This window comes from Bubalus kerabau, chromosome 3 (assembly GCF_029407905.1).
Source record: "Bubalus kerabau isolate K-KA32 ecotype Philippines breed swamp buffalo chromosome 3, PCC_UOA_SB_1v2, whole genome shotgun sequence".
Taxonomy (NCBI): Eukaryota; Metazoa; Chordata; class Mammalia; order Artiodactyla; family Bovidae; genus Bubalus; species Bubalus kerabau.
The window spans coordinates 14,213,713-14,236,275 of NC_073626.1; the positions used below are offsets into that span (position 1 = coordinate 14,213,713).

Sequence of the window (22,563 nt, forward strand, 5' to 3'; positions counted from 1 at the left end):
GGTAAGCAAATAACACACACAAATAAATACCTGTCCAAAAAAGGGACTGCTAGCAAATTTATCATGATAGGTAATTTGTTCCATTATATAACATCTACCTGTTTAGTTCCTGTTTTTCTTATTATCAAAGAGCCTCTCAAAAAGCTTTCCTCACCTTACAAGTAATGGTCCAAATAGCTCAGCTTCCACAAAATGCAAGTCATTTCAGCAAGACAGCAAGGGCTGGGAATACTACCTGGGCAGGTAATTCCGCGATGGAGTATCTGTACTGCTCAGGAAGGGAACCCTTCTCATTAGCTTCTTCAAATGCTACATTCAGTTTGACACAAAGATGTGTGACAACCAGCTTATTGGCATAGTTTTAATATGAGTTAAAGGTAGAAAACTATAGAAGTCATTTTCTTGAAAGTAATTGCAAAACAAGACATGATCTGTTATCAAAGCATAGGAAATGTGTTGAAAAGCTTACAAAGAAAACTGATGCTGGGGGAAATTTTAAGTATATTTTATATTGACAACTCAAAATATGAGAAGAATGCCTGGTGTATGTTTGGGGGAATGTTCGTGCAAGATAACGGACTTTGAATATAAACAAGTACCTAGAAAATATTTTTGAATTACTTGAAAGGATATCTGGTTCTTTTAAAAACGTATGGATTTGTGAAGTAACTACCAGTTAATACCGGAGGGGATACAGTTACTGAGCTGAGCTACAAAACTACACATTTCTCCCCCAAATACTCTACTTTTACTGACAAAAATACAAAATGAAAAAAGTAAAAAATTTTTGCAATGAAAAATACCTTGTACAAAATCAGACTCCATCACCAAATATTATGCATTATGTAACATTCATTTGAATCACCACTTAAACTATAAGCAATTGTTTCATTGAAGAGACAATAATAATATTTAACATTTGATGAATTCTTAGTCAATACCAATAGCTATTCTACAAAATTGATATTTTGTATTAATTTATGAAGTACTTACACTCAGAAATGATACTTTTTCTCTGACTTTACCCAGAAATATTAAATTGTAGGATTGGTTTTTCTTACTACCTCTTCCTTTTAAAAACCTAGACAGCATATTAAAAAGCATAGACATTACTTTGCCAACAGAGATCTGTCTAGTCAAAGGTATGGTTTTTCCAGTAGTCATGTATAGATGGGAGAGTTGGACTATAAAGAAAGCTGAGCACTGAAGAATTGATGCTTTTGAACTGTGGTGTTGGAGAAGGCTCTTGAGAGTCAATTGTACCACAAGGAGATCCAACCAGTCCATCCTAAAGGAAACCAGTCCTGAATATTCACTGGAAGGACTGATGCTGAAGCTGAAACTCCAATACTTTGGCCACCTGATGGCAAGGACTGACTCATTGGAAAAGACCCTGATGCTGGGAAAGATTGAAGGCTGGAGGAGAAGGGGATGACAGAGGATGAGATGGTTGGATGGCATCAACAACTCGATGGACACGAGTCTGAGTAAACTCTGGGAGTTGGTGATGGACAGGGAGGCCTGGTGTCCTGCAGTCCATGGGGCAGCAAAGAGTTGGACACGACTGAGCAACTGAACTGAACTAAGCTGAACTGTGGGATAAATTAACTCTTTCAGACAAAGTTACCATCAATATCAGAGGAAATACTCTTACCAAATATTCCTTGGTATTATTACTCTACATTATACATTCCTCACATTATTTACGATTCTCTATTATCTGCATTACTCATTCTATTTATTGTCACATGCTGTCCGTCTAGAACATGTCCATTTGCTTCATTTGAAGGTGGTACTTGCTCCACATCCAAAAGCTCCTGGAGAAGAAGGGCCAGTTTTAATTTATCTTTATTTTCCTGGGGCCCAGGACAGAACCCTGTAGGTGATTCAGTCGCTTTGAGCTGAAAACCGTTAAGCACTAATGTTTAAAAAGAATTTTCCTCACCTTAGGACACAGTCTAATAACCTTGGGAGAGTCTCAGGTGTGAGGCAATATTAAAGTGCAAGGCTGTCTGCACAGGTAATTAATAGAAGGCAAGCAGGAGCCGGCTGGTTCCCTGAGAAAGTTCTATCAGGGGCGTCTTTCGTGGGGCAAAACCAGACACCAAGTACAGTATGAAATGACCTTCCTTCCTGTCCTGGCACAAGGTAAACGGAATTAAGAAGCATGAGACTTCCACGTGGCATGCCCAGGCTCTGATCTGGCTCATTACTAAGTAGATAACCTCAGGCACCTCCATCTACCTTGCCTAGCCTCATTTTACCCTTCCATAATTTTGAAATAACCTCAGAGGTCTTAACAAAGCAATATAAACAAAGCACTCAATCAATGACAGTTATTATCATTACCTCTCTGTAGCCAGTTGGAGGAGGGTAGCTGAACGAATGGTTTGTTTAACCTCAGACTGGTCAGCAGATGGTTCTGGGAACGAAGGAGGCAAAGGACCTCTCTTAGGCTGGAAAATGGCCGAACCAAAGGCAAGGAAGCCTGGATTACTTTCAGCTGGTGAATCTGTTCATTTCAGTTCAGTCGCTCAGTCATGTCCGACTCTTCGCGACCCCACAGACTGCAGCACGCCAGGCTTCCCTGTCCATCACCAACTCCTGGAGCTGTAGGACACAACAAACCTATCAAGGGCTTACTGTTACCAAAGGCACGTTCAGGTGCCTGATGCACAGTGAGACCAAACAAACCGAAACGGAGTTGGAGCAGGGAAAGGTTTACTGCAGGGCCACGAACTCCCGGAAGGGTTTCAGCAAAGCACTTTTAAAAACAAGGTGAGGGAGAGGTGTGGTTAATTGTTGCAAACTTTTCTGTATCAGAATTCTTTGATCTTGCAGCTGTCTAAAGTCAGGTCATGGCATTCCTGTAAACCTTAAATAAGACAAATGTTATTCTCTGTTCTGCCACTTTCTATCTCTATACAGACCCTTAAAGGTCAGAGCCAGGGGGATACCTTATCCTGTACATTTCAGGCTATAAGCAACATTCTCTTACAAAAGGTGCAGAGTCTGCTTGCCTAAGCCCAGGCAACAAGAGCTGGAAGGTTAGATCCAATATGGAGTCAGATTTGTTCTTCTGAGTGAGTTAGTCACTCAGTCGTGTCCAACTCCTTGCAGCCCCATGGATGGTAGCCCACGAGACTCCTCTGCCAATGGGGTTTTCCAGGCAAGAATCCTAGAGTGGGTAGCCATTCCCTTGTCCAAGGGTCTTCCCGACTCAGGGATCGAATCCGGGTCTCCTGCATTGCAGGCGGATTCTTTACCATCTGAGTCACCAGGCTAGTCCCTTTGTTCTTCCCTCTTGTATTACTATTCCCAAATTTTTCCCCCTGCCCACTGGAAGGAGTGTCAATTTTTCTGAGTTTGTGGACATTCTGTAGCCTCCTCTTCCAGCAGATTCAGGAGGACGTGAGCCCCCAGAGGTATCAGCCCAGGTTCAGTTCCAGCTGCAGTGACCCTGAGCTTTTCCCCAAAAGTCTGATGGTTATAGGGTGGTGGATCACCTCCAGGCTCCCAGTGAAACTATACCTGGCTCAGGAGTTGGAGCTAAATACGGATATTTCAGGGAGATGGGCTGGTAAAGGCAAAGAGGTATAATTCCCTGTATTGAAGCCATTCTGCAATGTGTAACAAGCAGGACAGATGTGGTCCAAAGCTTCCAGCTTCCAAGCTTGAAATTTGGTGTCTCTCAACTTTAATCCTCGGTTTCCTCAACCAGGCACATTTTCCATTATAACCCTTGCCTTGCCTGCCTCAAAATACTATGTGATAATCAGGTAAACGTAAAGACTCACAAAACTGTATTTTGGAAATATAAGTGTTCATTATTTCCTTAAGTCCTTACTCAAGAAATAGTCAAGAGATGTATCTCTCAACCTCCTTGAGGATCTTGCACTGGACTCAGTCACTGGACTCAGCTCATCTGGAAAACGGGAATGACAACGCCATCTCAAGAGATTTGTGGGAGCTATGAAAATGCAAATACTCTCACAGCCTTCTGCAAAGTCCTAGGTCAGCCAAACTGTATCTTAATTAATTAAATGTTTCTCCCAAGACAATACCTCAAGTTTATGTCTGAAGCATACAGAAAAGAAGCAGAAATGTTTCTGTTGTCATATAGAAAAGCAGAATGGGTGCTGCTCTCTCTCCCTGGTCCCTCTGGGCTACATCTTTGGGTTACCTTTTTTTTTCCCCTCTATTTCCATACATGCTTTATTTTCGGTTGGCGTGAAAACCCCGAAGTTTTGCCATTCTTTGCTCCCGCCTTTTTCATTTGGCTGTTTTATTCCTAACAGATCCTCTATACTCCATTATACCCCATACTTTAGGATTAGAAAGACAAAACATTTCTCTAGGGGACCAAGCTGTGTGCTCAGCTTGTCTGGCCCTGATCCCTCCCAGGTCTGCTCTGGATGTGTTTGCTCAGAGGTGGCGGAGGCGTCATTAAGTTCCCGGTTCCCTTGGAGATTAGGGTTGCAGGTTCGCCCAGGGTGCATTCAGCTCACATATTCTTTCAATCTGTGTAAAAATTAAAATGCAGCAGCTGTGATGCCTGCAAATCTCCGTGCAAGAATGGTCTGCCTGTGCTGACCGAGGAAATCAAGTCCATTAGGACCACCAGGACTCATTCTCACTTCCAAGAAAAGAAGACTCATAAATACTAGCCTGCTGTAAACAGCAAGCAAATTGGCTTTATTTTTATTTTTTGGCTGCGCTGCTTGACATGCTGGATCTTAGTTTCCCAATCAGGGATGGAACCCATACCCGCTGCACTGGAAGCACAGAATCTTAACCACCGGACCACCAGGGAAGTCCCAAGCAAACTTTTTAAAAAATGTATTCCCTTTGGCTTTTTAATTTTTGGCTTTTGAATATGAGCAAAGTAATATGTTCTCTGACATCAGAAGAATGAAATCAAGGCTCTGAGAAATGAGTAGATCAGGATTTGACTAGAACAAAATATTCCAAACCTTATCAGAAAATCCTGGACCATCCCACTCTATTTCTCCTCATATCCAACATCCCCAAACCATGTATTCTTTCCAACGATACAAAAATTTAAAAGATCATTTAAAAGATGCTTAGACATTTAGCATCACATGGGGTATGAATATTAAAACTTTAATTTATATAATTAAATCCCAGTGCTTGATGGGGATGCAGCATAGCACAGCCGTTTAGATTGGTTACATTTTAATCTTTCTGAGGCCGTGGTACTTGATGCTGGTAAGTTGCTTCAGTCGTGTCCGACTCTGTGCGACCCCATAGACAGCAGCCCATCAGGCTCCCCCATCCCTGGGATTCTCCAGGCAAGAACACTGGAGCGGGTTGCCATTTCCTTCTCCAGGGGCATACAATGGCGATAATCTGAGTAATTCCTTTGCTGTATCACTCCATGAACTGCCTTGCGCCAATTCAGAGAACTCATCCTTAAGCTCCAATTCTTCTGGAATCACTTCTAGCACCAAAATCTGTTTCAATCAGTGTTTAATCAGAGAAGAACTAGTGAGAGATAGATGATAACTAAATAGACAGGTAAGTGAAAGATGGCAGATAGGTTGATAATTTATTACAGAAAATTGGTTTACGTTTGTGAGGGCTAAGTCAGTAAGAAATTCAAAGGCCAGGCCATCAGGAAGCGTCCTGAATGGAAGCGTCCTGAATAGAATGAATCTCCACGGGCACAACCCAGTGCTGTCATCCTGGTTCCCAATTTCTTCTCTCTGAAAGGGAAACCTCAGTCCTGATTTTAAGTCCTTCCAACTGATGCAGTCAGGCCCATCCAGATTATCCATGTAATCTCCCTCACTTAAGGTCCAGCAATTATAGGGACTAGTTATACAAAAATACATGCACAGCATTGCTATTTGATTGAGTCACTGGTCTAGCATAGGAAGGACTAGTCTACTGGACTTTAGTCAAGTTGACACATGAAAACATTATCACAAATATTTTAAAAATCCAATACCTAGGTATAAACCCTAAAAAACAGAATTTACAAGACCTCTGCATTGAAAAACTACAAAATTACAAGAAGAGCTATGTTATAAAATGTAAATGAATGGAGAGTTATACCACGTCCATAAATTGAACGGCTCAATATTTGAAAGCTAATAATGCTCTCCAAATTTAGCGATAGATGGATACAATCGTATGTAAGTCCCCAGCAAGCCCATATATATATATATATATATGCATTTTATATATATATATACACATTATATAACACACACACATATATATAAAAATTGACAAATTAATTTTGGCAAGAAGGCAAAAATCACTACAACAGTTCTGAGCAACAACAAAAAGCTGGATAATTTGTACTCTAGATATCAAGACTTATTATCAAGCTATATTCATTAAAATAGTATAAATTACCATTAAAATATCAAGAGAACAGAATAGAATGCAGAAAGTGAAATAGACACATGAGGTCATTTGATTTAGGACGAAGGAGCCACTCATTGCAATGCATTGGGGAAATGACAGAATTTTCTACAAAGGTTCTGGGTCAACTGGATAACCATGGAAAAAAGTAAATCTTTATTCTCACCTCATATCATACACACACAAAAATCTGTCCCAGAGGGACTGTAGATCTAAACATGAAAGGTAAAATAATAAGCTTTTAAAAGAAAATACATGAGAATATCTTCATGACCTTGGAGTAGGCAAACATTTCATAAGTAGGACACAGTGAGCACTAACTGTAAAAGTAGGTTTATTTTTACATTTGTATATGTCAAATTTAAAAATTTATATTTATCAAAGGGCACCATTAAGAATAGAAGAGACACAGAAATAGACTCACATCTGCAGAGTCAATCGATTTGGACAAATATGCCAAGAAAATTCAATGGGGAAAGGAAAATGTTTTCAACAAATGGTACTGAAATCAATGAATCACCACATGAAGAAAAAAAAAAAGAAAAATGCCTCAAGAAGTATCGTAGACCAGATGATAATGGTCTAGTTCTTGACCTGAGCACTGATTATAGGGCTGGATACCTTTTGTGAAAATATTTCAAGCCATACACTACACTCCCATGTGTACACTCAGTTCAGTTCAGTTCAGTCACTCAGTTGTGTCCGACTCTTTGCTATCCCATGAACTGCAGCATGCCAGGCCTCCCTGTCCATCACCAACTCCCGGAGTTCACTCAGACTCATGTCCATCGAGTCAGTGATACCATCCAGCCATGTCATCCTCTGTCGTCCCCTTCTCCTCCTGCCCCCAATCCCTCCCAGCATCAGAGTCTTTTCCAATGAGTCAACTCTTCGCCTGAGGTGGCCAAAGTACTGGAGTTTTAGCTTTAGCATCATTCCTTCCAAAGAAATCCCAGGGCTGATCTCCTTCAGAATGGACTGGTTGGATCTCCTTGCAGTCCAAGGGACTCTCAAGAGTCTTCTCCAACACCACAGTTCAAAGCATCAATTCTTCGGTGCTCAGCCTTCTTCACAGTCCAACTCTCACATCCATACATGACCACGGGAAAAACCATAGCCTTGACTAGACGAACCTTTGTTGGCAAAGTAATGTCTCTGCTTTTGATGTGTACACTATCCTTCTATAAAAATATGTGTGTATACACAGGTAGACTGATTGTATATTTTACTTGAAGCCCTAACCTATGTGCTATTATTATGAACTATCTCTAACCCACACTCTAGTTTCACAAGGCTAGAAGACATCTTCTCTACCTTTAACTTCAGTAGTTTTTATTGGTGTCATAGGCATTTGGATTGCCATAGCAAAAAATACTACAGACTAATGATATGTAACAACAGAAATTTATTTCTCACGGTTCTGGAAGCTGGAAGTCTAAGATCAGGGTGCTGCATGGTTGGGTTCAAGTGAAGACTTTCTGAGTTGCAAGTTGCTGACTTCTTGCTGTTTCCTCACATGGTGGGGGTGGGGGGAATGAGGGAGTTATTCAGGGGACTCCACAGTCTCAACCTCATCATCCTCAAAGGCCCCACCTCCTGACACTATCCCTTAGGCATTAAATGGTTTTCAACATAGGAATTGAGGAAGAAAAAAAAAAAAAACCAACAACTCTATAACAATTGGTGAGTCCTTTATGGGGCAAGCTACTTTCTTCCCTGTAGTAATAGTACCAGGTACACATTTTATTCCTCTACTAGATTGCAAAAGAATCTATCGAAAGAGCTAACCATGTTAGCCATAGCAAGTACTCAGTAATTACATGTCGAGGAAGTGAATGAAACTTTCATTTGGTTTTAAAACAAGCCTAAAATCCTTTTGGATTTTGAAACTTTGAATGTGTTGCCTATCTCCCAACCAAAAAAAAAAAAAAAAGAAAAACCAAAACTGTTCTGACCCTACACCTCTACATCATTTCTGAACCAACTAAGAAATCAAAATGGAAATCTAAAAACAAATAGAGGCTTCCCTGGTGGCTCAGACCTAAATAGTAGTGAACACTCTCCAGATATGTGGGATGCAACTAAAGCAGTATTTGTAGGGAACTTTAGAACCATAAATGCATCTTTTAACAAAGAACAATGGCAGCAAATGGATAAGCATTTCACAGGAGGTCATGGAAGAGAGAGGGGTCTCAGATGTTTGTTGAATCTCCCTTAACTGCTGTTTTTAAAAATATTAATAAATAAACCTTTTTCTAAAGGAAAATAAAAGCCTAAAATCTCAGTGTTGTTGTTGTTTTTTTTAAGTCATCATTATAGCATTCAAACTTTTAGGATTAAATGAACTGCTGACAATGCATGGTGTGAATTAATTTTAGGCATAAATTCTACAAAAGGTAATTTCTTATTCATAATACATATAGATCTCTCTGGTGGCTCAGATGGTAAAGCATCTGCCTACAATGTGGGAGACCTGGGTTTGATCCCTGGGTCTGGAAGATCCCCTGGAGAAGGAAATGGCTGCCCACTCCAGTACTCTTGCCTGGAAAATCCCATGGACATAGCCCACAGGGTCGCAAAGAGTCAGACACGACTGAGCAACTTCACTTCACTCACATAATACATATACATTTCCATAAAGCAGTATGGCTGGTATAATTTTTTCATCACTTAAATATCAATACTTTTTTCATTAAAATGTATATTTTTAACATGAAGCCATCCCTATCAGGTTTCCCTGGTGGCTCAGAGGGTAAAGCATCTGCCTGCAATGTGGGAGACCCAGGTTCGATCCCTGGGTTGGGAAGATCCCCTGGAGAAGGAAATGGCAACCCACTCTAGTATTCTTGCCTGGAGAATCCCATGGACGGAGGAGCCTGGTAGGCTACAGTCCACAGGGTCGCAAAGAGTCTGACACAACTGAGCAACTTCACTTTCACTTTCACTTTCAGTCTCTATCAGTGGAAGAGAGACAAGCACTATACTCCAGTGGTTGATTCATTCACCAGGTACCTGGACCAGATGCTTGCAGCACATCCGCATTAAACTGTGATTATTTGTTTACTTTCCACAAAGTCAGACACGACTGAGGGACTGAGCACACACAACCTCCTCCTTATACACTGGGCCCCTCAAGGACAGGGACCCCCATCTTATCCATCTTTGTATGTACCACACGTATTCCATTTCTTTACTTTGGGTTTTGAAATGGCTTCCCTTGTGGCTCAGCTGGTAAAAAATCCGCCTGCAATGTGGGAGACCTGGGTTTGATCCCTGGGTTGGGAAGATACCCTGGAGAAAGGAAAGGCTACCCACTCCAGTATTCAGGCCTGGAGATTCCATGGACTGGACAGTCCATGGGATCGAAGAGTTGGACACGACTGAGCGACTTTCACTTTCACAAATTATATATAAGCCTAGATTTTTTTTATAGACAAACTCTGGAATCAAGAGAACTTCATTTTATTTATGTTTTAAAAGATGTCTTTGTTGTGGACCATTCTTAAAGTCTTTATTGAATTTGCTATAATATTGCTTCTGCTTTATATTTTGGTATTTTGGCCATGAGGCATATAGGAACTTAGCTCCCCAACCAGGTATCAAGTCTGAATCCGCTACATTGGAAGATGAAGTCTTAACCACTGGACCCCTAAAGAAATCCCAAGAGAGCTTCATTTTAAGCCTACCCTTGCTTTGAACTCAGGTACTGCCAGAAAAAAGTAAGAAATTTCTTTTTCTTCCTTCATTTCCTCCCTTTCTATTGTCAACAGTAGCAATAATAAATTGCTTTGTAAATTGTAGACAATTTCTATGTGTAATGGGGCTTCCCTGGTGGCTCAGAGGTTAAAGCATCTGCCTACAATGCGGGAGACCTGGGTTCGATCCCTGGGTTGGGAAGATCCCCTGGAGAAGGAAATGGCAACCCACTCCAGCATTTTTGCCCGGAAAATCCCATGGACGGAGGAGCCTGGTGGGCTATACTCCACGGGGTAGCAAAGAATTGGACACGACTGAGTGACTTCACTTTCTATGTGTAATTGTCTTCATATCAATACACTTTCTCTACTTATCACACACTAGATTCCACATTGGCATATGCTATCACAAAAGTGACATCTCGTTGGGGGATATATGTATCCTTCAACTCTTCTGTGTCCTGGTATCGTTGTTGCCCTTGCTGTTTAGACACAAAGCCATGTCTGACTTCTTGCAACCCCATGGACTGTAGCTAGTCAGGCTCCTCTGTCCATGGGATACCCCAGGCAAGAATACTGCAGTGGGTTGCCATTTCCTTCTCCAGAGGATCTTCCCAACCCAGGGATCGAACCCGCATCTCCTTCATTGGCAGGTGGATTCCCTACTCCTGAGCCACCAGGGAAACCCATGTCCTTCTTGTTGTTTTTGTTGTTCAGTTGCTCAGTTGTGTCCAGCTCTTTGCAATCCCACGGACTGCAGCATATCAGGCTTCCCTGTCATTCATTATCTCCCAGAATTTGCTCAAACTCATGGTATGTTTGAATATACTCATGATCATCAAGTGTTAAAAGGCCCCAGATAAGTGTCACGCCCGTCATTAACCCTGCCCCCTTTGATTATTAATCTCTCTAAATATTACTGAGTGACTAACACTAAATATTTCAGAATTGCAAATACACTTTCTTGCAAATGAATTCCAGTTAACTAATAGGGATGTCTTGAGGTCCTCTATTGAGAAAGAACCTGAAGTTATCTTCACTCTCAGCAATAAAATTAGTAAAGGAGACTGGACAAGTGGTACACATGCTGTATATTTGCAATTCCTTTTCTATGGCCTTTAATTATTTAATCCCAAAGTGAAAAGTGAAATAGGCACTCATTTACTCATTAGTTCCTCATTCAAGATATACTTTGAAAACTATCATAGGTTCCTAATAGCCAATATAATTAGAGATTTATTTTTTCTTTTTAAATTAATTTTTATTGGAGTATAGTTGAGCTACAGTGCTGTTTTAGTTTCTACTGTACAGCAGGATGAATCAGCCACACATATCCCTATGCATGTGTACATGGTAAGTTGCTTTGGTCACCTCCAACTTTTGGAGACCCTATGGCCTGTACTCCACCAGGCTCCTCTGTCTGTGGGATTCTCCAGGCAAGAAGACTGGAGTGGGTTGCCACGCCCTCCTCCAGAGGACCTTCCCTACCCAGGGATTGAACTGGTTGTCTCCTAGCTCTCCTGTACTGGCAGGTGGGTTCTCTACCACTAGCACCACCATACGTCCACTCTCTTTTGGACTTTCCTCACATTCAGGTCACCGCGGTGCATTAAGTAGAGTTCCCTGTGCTACACAGTACGTTCTCATTAGCCATCTATTTTATACATAGTATCAACAGAATTAGCTAAATGCTCTAGAACATTTCCTCCTAGGGCCTTATGGTCAAGATATTCTTGATATGGTTTGTACCATTATTTTAACAATGTTGATTAATGATGCTTCATAACACTTTGCTTAAAAAATAGTACTGTCTTTTAAACATTATGATATCTCATCCACCTTATGTAACTTTCCTGCTCATTGCAGAGACATGTTCCTATACCCATTTGACAAATAAGAAACTGAGTCATAACAGAGCCTAATGTAGCAAACCTGAGAGCTGAATCTGTGTTTCTCTAACCATAGAATATTAGATAAGAAAAATGATGTCCTGATAATCATTCTAGTATCTTCTAAAATAATGTTCTGTTTTTGTGACTTCCCAAGAGAAGTCCCTTTCATGAACTTTTTTGCTTACTCACTGCATGCTTCGACTTTGCTTAGTATAAAAAGTCTAGCATTCAAACACGCAGGGAGTAAATTGAAATAAAGTTAGGACTAGACTTGTAATTGTCTTCCAGAAATACAAAGCTTAAGTAGTTGTATTTTCTTCTTTCCTTCTCTTCAAGCTGAGTTTACTTTTTGATACAGGTGTCCAACCGGCATACACACCTGTTGCTCACTCTTCATCGTATATCAGTAAGAGAGTGTACATTACAAGTAAAGAGAGAAAGAAAACATACAGAAATCACACAAGAATGTAGCTTGGTGTTGCTGTTCTCTCTCTTTTTTTCCTCTTTTTTTTTGTGGCATGGCAGCCACAGGCACTAGGAATGGCTTGAAAGAAAAGTTTGCGGTTCCCTGTGGCCCACAGTCAGAAGGCATGTTGTGAAGATGGATGAAACCCTAATATTTGGGTCATTTATTTTGAAAACCTGGTACATTTTACCAGCTGAGCATTGGTTATTGGTCCCTGAAACCAAATACATTTTCATTTTCTAATTCTACTTTCCATGCAACTTTCCATGAAAAGAAATAACAAGAAACTCTATTTCCTGGAGCCACATCAGGCTCTCGGGAGTGACTGCCTAGCTAGGTAAAGGCTAGTCCTATATCCTTAAGATCAAATGATACCTCTAATCTAAATCAAGACCAATTTTGACTTGTGAATTGCAGGGTTCTAAATATTATGTGATTCATGGGGTCACAAAGAGTCGGACACAACTGAGCGACTGAACTGAACTGAACTGAAATATTATTTTAGGTCCTGTCTTCAGATTCACTCCTTTGGATTAAATGTCTTTTCCCGAACGTTGAGATTTTTAAAATAACACCCACTTATTTCCTAGTAAAGCACTTTCTCCTATTTCTTAAAGAATTTGTTAACTCTTGAAATGGTCACTCCACCAAACATTTGTGAGTGTAATTAATTCATTTTCTTGGTTTCATAGGTATGATATCACATGTACAAATTATAATCTATAGATCTACTTCCTGGCAGGGAGCACCACGTGTTCAGCACAGTGATCTATTACACCACACACACATCATTCGTTAGCACTAATGGACACTGTGTACATAGACCCCACTCATTAACTGGAAGAGTAAACCCCCTTGTGCATAAATAAATCATACCCCCAGGTACAGAAAGGCATTATTTCTATGTTTACATTTGCATTTCAGTGCTTGTCTAATAAATGCAATTGGACTGTTCTATAATATCTTTTATTGTAGCAAAGACTTGGCCTTGCTAGGAATAAATTCCATGTGCTGAAGTCTGTCCATTTCAATCCTAACAGCATTAGAAGCATCACTATCCTTTACTTGGTCACTAACATTTCATGTCAAAAGACGCACAAAGTGGAAGACTGTTTTGCAGTATGATATTATAATAAGGTAGAAGAGCTTCCCTGGTGGCTCAGTGGTAAAGAATCCACCTGCCAATGCAGGAGATGGGGGTTCAATATCCAGGTCGGAAAGACCCTCTGGAGAAGGAAATGGTAACCCACCCCAGTATTCTCAGCTGGGAAATCTCATGGACAGAGGAGCCTGGTGGGCTACAGTCCATGAGGTCGCAAAAGAGTCAGACACAATTTAGCAACTAAACAACAGCGACGGTAAGGCACATAGGTCTGACAAGCAGGGAAAACTTCTGGCTGAGTTTCAGGCAGAGAGGCCTCTTGAGTTCCGGATGTCACCCCTACCTGTTTCTGTCTGTCTGAAATGGGTATACACGATCATATCATCAGTATCTGTGTTCTGACTTCCTCAGCTGTAAAATGAGATAATAATATTAGGACTGAGCTTGTCAAGCTGTTGGGAGAATTAAATGAAATAACAGACATGAAGCATTTGTCACAAGACCTGCCACAACAGAACATAAACTAGGAAAGAAAAAAAAAGAGCCGAGATGATCCACCATTTAATTGGAGCCACTTTAATCTTGATAACGAAGTCCTAATGTGTGTCAGTCACTTTAAGGGATGTTTGTCTTACCTTATCCCAAGAAATCCTCACTATTTGGATAGACAGTTATTATGTCCATTGCACACATAAACAATGCTGCAGTTTACAGGAACCTGGATCAGAGAGGTTCAGCCATTCCCTCCAGGTTGCACAGATTCTGGCACAAGGACTCTGGGATTCAGGTTAATGCTCACTCTCTGATTAAAACAAAAAACTGAAGGACAAATGCAGGAGAAACTTTTTGTTCTAAAATAATACATGTGAGTGTGCATGCTAAGTCACTTCAGTCATGTCCGACTCTTTGCAACCCTATGGATTGTAGCCCACCAGGCGCCTCTGTCTACAGGATTCTCCAGGTAAGACTATTGGCATAGGTAGCCACGTCCTCCTCTGGGGCTGCCAACAATTAGAGGTCTAATTGTTGCTTCTCAGAGAATTTTTATAGAAAATAGTTTACTAAAACAGAAAAATGTTTTTAACAATATCATCAAGTATGGAGAGATTCAATGATAGAAACTAGGCATCTTCAGCATCAAATAAATGCATTTCAGAGTAACTTTGTTACCTTGCAAGCCATTTCAGCTCGAACTTCTCCTGAATCACATATGGTGGGGGAATGGGGCAAGGCGGGGTATGGGGAGAGCAGGGGAAGATATCTAGTCAAATTTTTCTATTTGTCAAAATTCCCTGGTAAAACTGCCAGAATTCCTGACTCAGTTTAAAAAGAGAGAGAGAAAAAAGGGTTGGTTTGGAATACAAACTACAAAAGAACAAGGATGCTTTTATCCGCATGTACAGAGATTTTTTTTTAATGTTTACTCGTAATGATTAGTGTTTGAAAAAGATTTATCTAGTATAAAAATAGTTTTAAAGTTGTAAAAAATGTTTTAAATAAATAAGAGGCTCTGAGAACCATCTAGCATTTACAACACGGTTAAGTACTGATTGAATTGTCATCTTAGCAAAGCTTCTAAAATTTCTTGCATAAACTAGTGCCCTTTTATGTCTACATAAACAGTTTCTCCATTGCAAATAGTCTGTACTTTTGGCTCTCAACAAAGACAGATACCTCGAACAATGATTTAGTATTAGCATTTCTGCACAAAATGGTGAAAATTTATTATGACCTTTTCTTCTAATATAGCTTGGCATAATCTACATTATATTTAGATCCAAAAAACTAGTGTAAAAATCTTCATGTGAAAAAAAAAAAGTGGCATTTTGTTGTACATCGAAGAGATTTTTTTCTATATAGGCATGGCTATCCTTCCTGCATGTATAAATTAATAGAAGATTTTTTTTAAAAACTCAGTTTAAAAAATATATATACATATATATCTAAAACATATAAATATATAAAATACCGAGAGGACATTAATAACATTCTGCATTTTTTTCTCAAACTCAATCCAGTCCTATTCTTTGAGTTGTACATTTTGTATCTGTCACCACTCAGAATACTTAAGATTCTAAAATGCTGGATTCTGAAACATAACCATTAGAATAGTTGTTACATATTTAATTTCATGCTCCACTCAGCATAAAGCAGTTGTGAGACTACAGACCAAGGCAAATTAAGTGGTTCCTTAGATAATTTCCTGCTTAATTGAAAGCAGGTAGCTTTTAAAAAGTAATAATTGGCTTTGTTTCAAATGATTGTACGGTTATTTCTTTTTTTTTTTTTTTTTTAATACATGGTCATAGGGTAACATTCTACTTAGTCCAAACACAAAGAGCTGGAAGTCTCCCACTGAGTCTAAGGGACAAGAATGTGACCTAGTGCCAGCAACAAAGGAATGGACACTCCATAGAGGTGTGTAGATGTGGGGGCATGGGGCAAAGTGGAGGGGAAAAAGAAAACACACACACACACGTATATGAACATATACGTATATCCTCTTTTCATTAACATGTACAATAAATTAGATATCCTTTCTATCACTCTGCTCTACTCTTAGCATTGGTTTAATGTTAGCAAGTTGTGAGTAATGGAATTGGCAGCCCCAGTTCATATCTAACAGACAGGGATTCCTCATTATAGTATAAAACTATCAGCTATAAAAGACTTCCTTGGTGGTCCAGTGGTTAAGTTCTGTGTTCCAATGCAGAGGGCATGGGTTCCATCCCTGGTCAGGAAACTAAGATCCCACATGCCATGTGGTATGGCTAAAAACAAACAAAAAACTAACTTTAGCTGTGATATACTCTGTCTTACTATAGGAGATGCTGTACCAGGAGTGACTGAATGTAAGCATACCAACAAGGAAGACATAAAGGAATAAGGTTTGGCACAAATACCTCTGTAATTAGTGGACTAGAGAGTTCTGTTTTGCCAGGAGTCAGTATTCAAATCTTTTGAAATAAATTAGACCTGCTAAAAACCATTTAAATTACAGAAAATATAGAATGCTTTCTTGTTGCCTGGATTTAAGAGAAAAACAGAGACAGAATGAGGCAGAGAGAGAGGAACAGATGTTCTTCAGAACCAAAAACTTTAAAACATAATAAGGGAAATGTTGCTGTTTAGTCACTAAGTCATGTCTGACTCTTTGTGACCCCATGGACTGTAGCCCGCCAAACTCTGTCCATGGAATTTCCCAGGCAAGAACACTGGAGTGGGTTGACATTTCCTTCTGCAGGGGATCTTCTCAATCCAGGGATTGAACTCACATCTCCTGAACTGACAGGCCAATTCTTTGCCACTGAGCCACCAGGGAAGCCCACAAAAATACATATATTGAATTTTTACATTCAATTGACAAGATAATTCATGCAACTGATAACAGTGAACATCAGGACCCTACAGCTTATGGCACAAGGCTAGAGATGCATTTTTGGCATTTACTAAAATTCTAACTGGAGAAGGCAATGGCAACCCACTCCAGTACTCTTGCCTGGAAAATCCCATGGGTGGAGGAGCCTGGTAGGCTGTGGTCCATGGGGTTCCTAAGAGTTGGACATGACTGAGCAACTTCACTTTCACTTTTCACTTTCATGCATTGGAGAAGGAAATGGCAACCCACTCCAGTGTTCTTGCCTGGAGAATCCCAGGGACGGGGCAGCCTGGTGGGCTGCCGTCTCTGGGGTTGCACAGAGTCGGACACGACTGAAGCGACTTAGCAGCAGCAGCAAAATTCTAACTTGTCTGAGTCTTTTTTTCTTGAAGAAGAGTGGATTTACAATATTGTGTTAGTTTCAGGTGTACAGCATGATAGTGATTGGTTTTTGTTTTGCATCTGGATCTAAACTTTACACCTTATATAATAATGAACTTAAAATGAATTACACGCTTAAATGTAAAAGGTGAAATTATAAAACTTTTAAAGGAAAACATAGAAAATCTTCAAGATCCAGGATGTGGTAGAAATTTCTTAGACACAACACCAAAAGCATGATACTTTTTAAAAAAAATCAAAATATTGGTCTTCCTCAAAATTAAAAGCTTTTTTCTCCAACAGAACCTTTTAAGAGTATAAAAAGACTGGGACAAACTAGTTGCAAATCCCATGTCTGATAAAGGATCTGTATCTAGCATTTATGAACAACTCTCAAAACTCAAAAGAAACAAAACAGTCTAATAAAAAAATGGGCAAAAAAAATAGGAAGAGAAATTTCACTGAAGAGGATATGTGGATGGCAAATAAAGACACTAAAAGATGTTCAACATTACTAGTCATTAGGAAACTGCAAATTAATAATATCATAGTGGGATATCACTAGACACATATTGGAACAGTTAAAATAAAAAATGCTGGCAAGGATAGGAGAAACTGGCTTTCTCGTGCATGAGTGTTGGAAAAGTAAAATAGTACAGCATTTCTGGAAAATAGTTTGGCAGTTTCTTAGAAAACTAAACATATACTTTACCATATGAGCCAGCAATCACACTCTTGGGCATTTATCCCAGAGAAATGACAATTTATGTCCACAGAAGAACCTTTAAGTGAATGTTCATAGCAGCTTTATTTGGAACAGCCCCCCAGAAAGGAAACAAACACACTGTCCTACAATAGGTGAATAATTAAACGGTGGTACAGCCATATGATGAAATCCCTCTCGGTAACAGAAAGGAACAAACTACTCTTACATGCAACACCTTGTATGGATCTGAAGAGCATTGTGATGAGTGAAAAAAGCCAATCTCCGCAGGTCACAAGCTTGTAAGAATCAATTTATATAATCTTTCTCAAAGGGCAAAATAACAGAGATGAAGAATAGGCAAATAGCTGTCAACCCTCGGGAATGGTGGGGGCTATGCTATGCTAAGTCACTTCAGTCATGTCCAACTCTGTGCAACCCCATAGACAGCAGCCCACCAGGCTCCCCCGTCCCTGGGATTCTCCAGGCAAGAACACTGGAGTGGGTTGCCATTTCCCTCTCCAATGCATGAAAGTGAAAAGTGAAAGTGAAGTCGCTCAGTCGTGTCCGACCCTCAGCGACCCCATGGATTGCAGCCTACCAGGCTCCTCCGTCCATGGGATTTTCCAGGCAAGAGGACTGGAGTGGGGTGCCATTGCCTTCTCCGATGGTGGGGGCTGGGTTACTACAAAGGATGACACCAGGAAGATCTTAGTTGTGTCAGAATCCAGGCCTTGATTGTGCTAGTGGCTACAACAATCTGCAAATGATGAGATGACGCGGAATTACAGGAACACTTCATACCAATGTCAGTTTCCTGATCTACAACTGTTCTATAGTTATGTAAATGGAAACCAAGATGGACACAAAGTAAAGGATATATGGAACCTTGCTGTACTATATTTGTAACTTTCTGTGAATCAATAAGGGGAAATTAACTTTAAAAAAAAGATGTCCCAGGCCATACCCCAGACCAAGTAAACAAAAATCTCTAGAGAAGGAACCTAGCCAAGCATAATTTTTAAAAAGTTCTTAGGGTAACACTCAAGTGTGGCTAGGGTTGGAACCACTGGCAGCTAATGCAGGTAAGTGAAATACCTGTGATTAAGTCTAGTTGAAGACAGAAAGGAAGGGGAAAAAATAAATATGCAGATCTAGTTTAAATAGTGCCCCCCCGGCCCCCCCCATGTTGAAACCTGGCATTTAAATGAATCCAAATAATGTGGCTGGGATAATCAGTCATCTGTTAAGTTATAGACCAATTTTTATACAAAAAATGTCAACCCCAATAGATTGTTCTTTGGATTCTAAAACACTTGGTATGGATGTTATAATTTTAAAATGCTTAGGAGTAATTACAATCACACTTAAATATGCAGCGATTTTAGAAAATTAATGTTTCACTGAGTCCTCATTTTTGATGGGTAACAAAATGAGTTCGTGGGTTTAAAGAAAAAAAAATTAAATTGATGACTGCCACCAGCAGTTTCCTGGGAAACGTGAAAAGTAAATACTGCAATCTTGATCGTGAATTCTAATACATTAGTTATATTAATGATCATCAACTACTACGTCGCAGTCTCTACAAATAATTGTGCCTAATGTGCTTAGTAATCACTCCTTAGCACCATCATCCAAAGATACTCACTGTGCATCATCTATTCAACTGAGTCGGTAGATGTAAAGTTTAGGAGAGTCCTTCTCTGCCTTCGAAGTGTTTAAAATCCATTTGAAGACAGAACTAAACATATAAACAACAAATAAAGCAAAGAAGTATATGCTGAAATCTGGTCTAATGAAAAGTAGAAAGGGGCCAAAGTGCTTGCTGTTACTGGAGGTATTTTTGCAAGAGCTGGAAAGGGAATTTGCCTCCTCCCGGCTCAAGAATCCCGCAGACCAGCAGCTTCGGCAATGCAAATTTATGCTATCCGTGGGAGGGTTTCGCTTAGTTCTGTTATGGACTTACTTCCAAAAATGCAGATGTTCTGAAGCAAGAGGTTTGTCAAAAAAAAAAAAATAAAAGTGAAATAAAGCATAAAGTATTACCTCCCACCCAACCCTGGTCAATAGCTAAGTCTTCTTCACTCCCTTCACCTCCCCAACTCCCCCACCTTCAGGGCTTAAAGAGTTTTGGGTGGGGGTGGGCTGGGGTGAGGGTCGAAATGGGGTGCATACTGAACTATTTGCCTTACTCGGAAAACCAGCAACCTCTTCCATCTCTCCTTCTTTCTCTCTCCCTCCCTCCCTCCCTCTCCTTGCAAATACTCTCCATTCTTATTTACACCACTACAACTTCCCAGATATGTTTTCTCTCCTGGGATGATTCATCGTTTTGGAAGCGTCCAGTCCCTAACTTCAAGTTCCTAAAAGTCTTGAAGTCTGCTTTAAAAGCAAAATAAGAACCGCCGCGTTTTAAGAGGGGATAGCGCAAAACTCTTTCTTAAAGAACGTTGTTTTGCGATTGTGGGAGGTAATCAACACCTACTCCGACATTCTTCTCTAGGACAGCCGAGGTTTATAATTTTCGCTATTATGGCAATAAATTTTCCTCCTTTTGCCTTACGCCTTTTGGCAGGAGCCTAGACTCTGCAGGTGTGAGCGCTTCCAAGGGCTGAACCCAACCGCCAGTAGGTCTGCCGAGCCCAGCATGGGATGCTGCCCAGCAAAACACAGAGCCCAGGGAGACCGCGACGGAGGAAGGGAGGCCGCAAGCACGCTTCAGGAGAGACTGGGATTAGAGCCCTAGAAAACTAGAGGGAGAGCATTTCCCGGCAGGGGGAACCCGCAGGAGCCTGGAGAAAAAGAGAAAGAGAGAAAGAAAAGAAAAGAAACCCACCCCCGCGCTCCTAGGCTCAGCGATAGCGCGAGAGCGTGCGGGCTGCCTGGGATGCTCCAGCTGGAAGTCATTGTGCCGGCTGGCGTCGGTGTTGTCAAGGCGACCGCCCGGCCGGCGCCAGCGGAGGGGGGGAGGCGGGCTCGGTGAATGGGTGACGTCACGCGGCCGGCGCCAGGCAGTCTGGGCGGCCGAGCCAATGAATCAGCTGTCGGGGGAGCAAGCGCGGCGCGCCGGAGGAGGGTGCTGGAATGCGCCGGGAGCCGCGCGGCCCAGGTCGGGGAGGCGCTGCGCCCGGCCCCGCCCCGCCCCGCCGGTCCCAGGGCGGCGCGCTAGCTGGGCGTCCCTTGCTGGGCGCCGCGGCCCGCTAGCTCTCTGCGGATTCCCCCACTGGCGCGAGCTCTGCAGGAAGGCTCGGGTGCTGGGCCCGGTTCGATGAGAGGGGACCTGTTTTCCACCTATGGTGACTATAGCATTTACTCATGAAAAAAGGGAAAACAAAATGAAACTTGTAGATAAAGTGGGCTTTGAAAGTATTGACTTGCTTCACTGCGGCCTCACTGTGTTCTGGATTGTGCTGGAATCACACACGCACACGCACGCACACACAGAATCAGAGGGCTCAGAAGAGTTTAAGATTGTAAGGGGAAGAAAGAAATGTATCAGACTTAGAGCCGACTGCATTTTCTTCCATAAATCCGTGGTGCTGCACTATCCGGTGTCTGTAAGGGTCTAGGTGAAGGGCTCCCGTTTTTCAGTGTCTTCATGTTTTGTTTTTCCTCTGCCCTGACTTTTTGCATTAGACAGTGACCTTCAGAAAGCCAAGTTATTTCAGTTATTTCATGGTTATTTTAGTATCCTCGGCCTTTACCACTCTCTCAGACACATGATAAGCACTCTGAATTGTGATGGAGAGTCTACAACGCAAAAGCATATAATCTTTGAGTAAACGCTTGAGTTAAATGAATCCCCCTGAATTGCTGAGCATCTGTTTGGGGTGATTACTTTTTACTTTGGCGGTGTCAAGATTGGTGCTGCTGAAACTGGAAAAGTAAAAAGTATGATCTGAGCATTATAGAAGGTGTTAAACCAGCCCTCCCAGCTGCAGTCATTCCCCTCTCTGGGCCTCCAGTTTCTTCATCTGTAAAAAAAGTAGATTTGGTGAGATGTTTCCTCAAGATCATTCAAGTTCTGTAAGCCCATCATAGTATTTATCAACCATTAAAACTAAATTCTGAGTTGACTGTTCCCATAATTGTATTTGGTCAACAGGAAGGGCATTCATTCATTCAAATAGTTCAGGGTGCTGCTATTCTAGTTCAGGGTACTAGAAGTTTTGATTGAATTTTTTTTTTTAATTAGGAGATAGGATCTCTGATCTGAAAACCTCTAAAGATATCCAAGTAAGAAATAAACTAGAAACGCAAAGAAGATGCCTTGTTGTTGAATCGCTAGGCCGTTTCCAACTCTTTTGTGGCCCCATGAACTGTGGCCAGGCTCCTCTATCCATGGGATTTCCCAGGCAAGAATACTGGAGTGGGTTGCCATTTCCTTCTCTAGAGGATCTTCCCCACCCAGGGACTGAACCAGAGTCTCTTGCATTGGCAGGAGGATTCTTTACTAACACTGAGCCATCACTGAAGCTTTAAAGAAGCTACTAAACTGTTGTAGAACAGTGCATCTCAAAGTTCGATGTGCATTGAAGTCACCTGGCATCTG

General features: G+C 41.1%; 1 long non-coding RNA gene across 2 annotated transcripts; it reads right to left on the reverse strand.

Moving 5' to 3' along the window:
• Positions 1–4,314: 4,314 nt before the first annotated feature.
• Positions 4,315–20,910, reverse strand: LOC129645495 (uncharacterized). Of its 2 annotated transcripts, XR_008711379.1 has the most exons (4): positions 20,575–20,910; positions 19,978–19,996; positions 19,660–19,752; positions 4,315–4,521 (listed from the first exon to the last, which is right to left on the reverse strand). It is a non-coding gene; the product is annotated as an uncharacterized LOC129645495 (long non-coding RNA). The 2 variants fall into 2 exon arrangements; XR_008711380.1 differs by lacking the exon at positions 19,978–19,996 and having other exon boundaries at positions 20,497–20,910.
• Positions 20,911–22,563: the final 1,653 nt, after the last annotated feature.